This window comes from Bombina bombina, chromosome 9 (assembly GCF_027579735.1).
Source record: "Bombina bombina isolate aBomBom1 chromosome 9, aBomBom1.pri, whole genome shotgun sequence".
In the NCBI taxonomy this organism is placed as follows: domain Eukaryota; kingdom Metazoa; phylum Chordata; class Amphibia; order Anura; family Bombinatoridae; genus Bombina; species Bombina bombina.
Window position 1 is genome coordinate 48,893,959 of NC_069507.1, and position 6,000 is coordinate 48,899,958.

The window sequence follows — 6,000 nt, forward strand, 5'->3', positions numbered from 1 at the left end:
AGTCCGCATAATCTCTGTTCCATTGCTGAGCATGCTTCACTGCAGGGGTCTGAGATGGAACCGAGCAAACAGGATGATGTTCATTGCCGCCACCATCAGCCCGATTAACTCAATGCACTGAGCCACTGACAGCCGAGGAGTGGGACTGAAGGACTCTGCAAGTATCTATAATCTTTGATTTCCTCACTTCTGTCAGAAAAAATCTTCATAAACAGGGAGCTTATTATGGTTTCCTAAGAAAGTTACCCTTGTATTTGGGACTAAGGAACTCTTTTCCAAATTTACCTTCCATCCGTGAGAACGTAGGAAGGACAACACCAAGTCCGTGGTGGGATCTTGCTAGTTGATAAGATGGAGCCTGGAATAGGATGTCGTCCAGATAGGGTGTCACTGCAATGCCCCGAGATCGAAGCACCGCCACAGAGATCCCAGAACCTTTGTGAAAATTCTGGGAGCTGTGGCAAGACCGAAAGGAAGAGCCACAAACTGGAAGTGTCTGTTGAGAAAGGCAAACCTTAGAAACTTGTGATGGTACCTGTGAATGGGAATGTGCAGGTATGCGTCCTTTAAATCCACTGTTGTCATAAATTGCCCCTCTTGGATCAAGGGAAGAATGGAATGAATAGTTTTCCATCTTGAAGGAACGGTACCCTGAGAAACTTGTTTTGACTCTTGAGGTCTAGATAGGTCTGAAGGTTCCCTTCTTTTTGGAACCATGAACAGATTGGAATAAAACCCCAGACCCTGTTCCTGTACCGGAACAGGCGGAGAGGTCTCCTACACAGTGTAAGAACGCCTCTCTTAGTCTGGTTTGCAGATAACCTTGAAATCAGAAACCTGCCTCTGGGAGGAAAAACTTTTGAACTCTAGTTTGTATCCCTGGGACACTATTAATATTGCCCAGGGATCCTAAATATCCCGCACCCAAACCTGAGCGAAGAAAGAAAGTCTGCCCCCTACAAGATCCGGTCCCAGATCGGGGACATGCCCTTCATGCTGTCTTGGAATCAATAGCAGGCTTCTTGGACTGTTTTCCCTTACTCCAAGACTGGTTAGGTCTCCATGCAGGTTTAGATTGCTCCTGTTTTAGAGGAGGAAGAAGAAGCATTTTCCCTTGATATTTCGAAAGGAACGAAAATTGACCCTTACCTACCGTGATATCAGATATAATTTCCGTAAGGCCAGGTCCAAACAAGGCTTTCCCCATGTAAGGAATAGCCAGAAGTTTAGACTTAGAGGAAACATCCGCAGACCAAGGTTTTAACCACAAGGATCTGCGAGCTAGGATAGAAAAATCTGAAATCTTAGCTCCCAGTTTAATAATCTGCAGGGAAGCGTCTGTAATAAAGGCATTAGCTAGCTTCAGAACCTTTATTCTGTCTTGGATCCCCTCCAAGGAAGTCTCTGTACTGAGAGCCTCAGACAGTGCATCAAACCAATATGCCACCAACCCGCACAAGTGATGGTAGCAATGCACACAGTTGGTTGCCATTGCAGACCCTGGTGAACATATATCTTTTGAGTAGACCCTCTAACTTCTTGTCCATAGGATCTTTGAAGGCACAACTATCCTCTATGGGAATAGTAGTTCTCTTGGCTAATGTGGAAACGGCTCCTTCCACCTTAGGAACTGTTTGCCAAGCCTCCTTTATAGAGTCAGCTATGGGAAACTTATTCTTAAAAATAGGAAAGGGAGAAAAAGGAATGCCCGGTCTCTTCCACTCCTTAGTAATGATCTCAGAGGCTTCTTTTTGGGACTGGAAGAACATCTGAGTAAGAAGGAACTCAAAATATTTGTCCCAGTTTACTAGACTTCTTAGGGACAACACTACCGTGGAGTCACTATCATCCAAAGTAACTAAAACCGTCCTAAGTAACAGACGGAGGTGCTCTAGTTTAAACCTAAAAGATACAACCACTAAGGAGTGGAAGAGACCGGGCAAACTTTCTGAATTTGAAATTTTACCTTCAGATGGTAACGCAGTACCCTCCTCTTCAGGTCCTTGGGAGGGGTGGTACCTCCGAAATTGCCACAATTGCATCAGAAACCTCACTTACTGAATGTCTGGTTTTCCTCTTACGTTTGCCCTGCAACATTGGGAAAGCAGACAATGCATCAGAAATTGTAGAAGATATGAGGGAAAGCTATGTCTTTTAATGTAACTCCAGCGGGAGCTAGAGCAGAAGTGCAGGGCACTGCTTGTGCAGGCGGTAAAATTTGGGACGCTTGGGGAGAAAACTGCGCATACCTTGAACCTCGTCATTAGACTCTTGGACAGCATCCGCTCTTGAAAAGTTTTGCTCAGAAAAAATCTTTTCCCTATAAATTAAAGTCCTCTCAATACATGAGAGACAGAAAGGTCTTGGTGGTTCCACATTTGCATCAAAACACAAGGAGCAAGTGACACTTTGCAAGTCTCCTTGGTCCATACTGAATCACAATAATATAATTATGCAATAAAAACTTTAATTTTGAAACAAAAAAAGTTTGAATGCAAAAAACGTTACTGTCCCTTTAAATGTAAAAGTGTAACTTTTTTACTGTGTGTGTAAAAAACGTACCAAAACGACCATACTCTAATAAAAATGACACCCCTACACCTCAGCAGCTTTGCTGAGGTGCCTACCTAACTGCAAGACCAGAGACCTATTTCCGGACTCGACAGGGGAACGATTCAGCTCCCCTCCGGACCTAGAAACGCCTGATCAGTAGGAAACATGCGCTCCTAGGCAGTGTGAATTATTCCGATCTGTATTGTGTCTTCAAGATATAAGATCCGCCCATCGTGGGCGTGGCTAATAGTAAAAACACTCTTCCGGTAACACCGTGATATTAGAACCACCAGAGCCATGAAAAATGCTTATCTCCCAGCCCCAGAACCTGCTAAACGCTGTCTAGTTCTCTCAGACTCTTAGATCTTTCATTGTCCCCATAATAAAGTGCCTGATACCATAAGCCCTTTATGTAGTGTAATGATATATAGTAAAGTGCTCCCTTTTTCCTCTGAGTGTCCCAGGAAAATAACATAGCACTTACCTCATGTGTCTGCCTGACAGCAAAGGCAGTTCACCAGGTTTGAGGGGTCCTATCCCCCACATGGACCTGTGAAGAAAAGGCAATTCCTGAATAAATATTCCTCAGGTTTTCAGGGTTAGGGCAGCAATAATATATGGGAGGCGCAGTGAGAATTATGTCCCACAAGTAAAGAGAATGACTGGGGGTGAGGGAAGGGAGGAGCTATTTAACAGCTTTGCTGTGGTACTCTTTGCCGCCTCCTTCTGACCGAGGGTGAATATCCCATAAGTAATTAAGATGATCCGTAGACTCATCGTGTCTTAAAGAAGAAAAAAGGTATTGCAGTGATGCCTCAATATCGAGGCATCAAGGCAATACCTTGAAAGCGCTTGTTCACTGATTAAAAACCCAACAACGTATAGGGTAACGTCATTGGTCGTTAACGACCAGTTTTTGTATGACGTACCCTTTACAACGTTGGTCGTTAAGGGGTTAAGAGAGCTAGAGGTACAGGAGGAAATGCAATACTATGGTGACTAGTACCCTTGCTACTATAGTTGTACTCAGGCAGTTTAATGCCCATTTAAAGGGACAGTTAACCCCTTGTAATTACAAGTTATGAGAATTACAAAACCCACAATTTGTTTCAGTACTAAATTGCATGAAAAGGGGCAAAATGAAAATAATACAAGTATATTGCAAACTTGTTTTACAATGCACAACTAAACATTGTATTTAACAATCATAAGGTGTTTACTGCCCCTTTAATCTGTAGTACGCAAGCTCCTGCTTTCCAATAGAAAGCAAAGTGTGATTTAGGGAACGCTCCTGCATTGCACTGTGGCTATATATCAGAACAAACAAGCTTATTGACTGACCAGGTTAACAGATGGATTCTATTGAGAGTTTATGACCCTTGATTAAGTGTCACACATTGATTTTAGTTTTAGATATGGAATTTTTAGTGTCGGTTTCCTACACTTTACTTAATTACTGTGCGATAAAGGGACACTATTTATTTGCATAAAGACATAAATCAGAGTGCTGAAATATTGTTACACAATCAAAATAATTACCGTAAGAGTCTGAATTTGGTTTGTAATATGCAGCATGGGTGCCCCTATATTTCTTTTCTTAGATCTCCTGATCTACAGGCCCAGCCACACATCCTATAAATCATTCTGACACTATTATTAAGTAAAGCACAGAATAAGCTCTTGCAACATAAATGTTTGGAATGGTAAAAATCTATAATATGACTGTTTTTCCCTAATGATTCAATATTTCTTAAATAAAAAGTTTTTATATTAAATATTAATTCTAATGCCTTTTTGTGTTAGTCCTAAAAAAAGTTGCAAGATTTTGTACATGCATAAGAACTGACTCACAAAGAGACCTTCATCACTCAACCAGGAAAAAAAAAAAAAAAAAAAGGAGAGAGAGAGAGAGAAAGAGCAAGAAAGAGAGTGAGAGCAAGAGAAAGAGAGAGCAAGAGATTGAGCGAGAGAGACATTAAATACCTCTTGCTTTTGGTGTTAAAATTGTACTCCCTAGAGAGGCCAAAAACGTAGGTTTTGTTGTTTTAACCAGCTCTGTGATTGCATAGAACAGAGGACTCGCTAATATACAGCAACCCCTAATTGGCCAACGTAAGCTAACTTGAAAGTAAGATAAGCATTCATCAGGGTTTTAAAATGGTTTCACAAATAAAGTTTGTATGATGTCCTAGGTCTTTTGCATTGTAATACTTAATTGCAGATTCACACTATACATAAAAAACCCACTTCAATGCCCCTTTTAATTGTGATTTAATATAGCAGGATAAAGATGCAGCACCTAGTTTGTTATATGGGGACCCACTGAGTGACTTGGTAAATGTCGGACAGACAAGGTTCGCTCCCGTGAACCTGTTTGTTGGGCATCGCAGCCAGCAATTAACATTGCACAAGCAGCTGCAATTTGCCATGTGCGAGCAAGGGCTGGTCAATCATCCCGGTTAGACTAGTTCATGGTGACTGCAAACTGCCAGTTAAGATCTGGCATATAGGTTAGTAAGCTTCTTCACTATCATCTGCAGGCTCGCACATGCGCTTAAAGGGACAGTCTACTTGAGAATTGTCAGTTAAAAAGAATAGATAATCCCTTTATTACTCATTTCCCAGTTTTGCATAACCAACAATGTGACATTAAATGTGACCAGTCTACACCAGAATTTTTATTGTTTTAAAAGATAGATGATCCCTTTATTACCCATTTCCCAGTTTTTGCATAACCAACACAGTTATAATAATATACTTTTAACCTCTGTGATTATCTTTGTATCTAAGCCTCTGCAAACTGCCCCTTTTTTCAGTTCTTTTGACAAAGCTTGCAGTCTAGCCAATCACTGCCTGCTCCCAGATTACTTCACGTGCACGAGCACAGTGTTATCTATATGAAATATGTGAACTAACACCCTCTAGTGGTGGAAAAACCTGTTAAAATGCAATCAGAAAGAGGTGGGCTTCAAGGTCTAAGAAATTAGCATATGAACCTCTCCTAGGTTAAGCTTTCAACTAAGAATACCAAATAGAACAAATCAAAATTGGGAGATAAAAGTAAATGGGAAAATTGTTTAAAAAATTACATGCTCTATCTGAGATCATGAAAGTTTATTTTGGCCTAGGACTGTCCCTTTTAATATACTTTTTACACCTCTGTGATGTTCCATGTATCTTAAGCCTCTGCAGACTGCCCCCTTATCTCAGTACTTTTGACAGACTTGCATGTTAGACCACCAGTGCTGACTGTTAAATAACTCATCAGGAGTGAGCACAATGGTATCTATATGACGCACATGAATTAACAGCGTCTAACTGTGAAAAACTGTCAAAAATGCACTGAGAAAAGAGGCAGTTCAACGCCTTAAAAATTAGCATATGAGCCTACCTAGGTATAGCTTTCCACAAAGAGTACCAAGAGAGCAAAGCAAATTTGATGATAAA

At 41.0% G+C, this 6,000-nt stretch overlaps 1 protein-coding gene across 1 annotated transcript in view; it reads right to left on the bottom strand.

The window, feature by feature from the left end:
• Positions 1-6,000, bottom strand: part of PARG (poly(ADP-ribose) glycohydrolase) — a 482,847-nt gene that overhangs the window by 274,975 nt on the left and 201,872 nt on the right.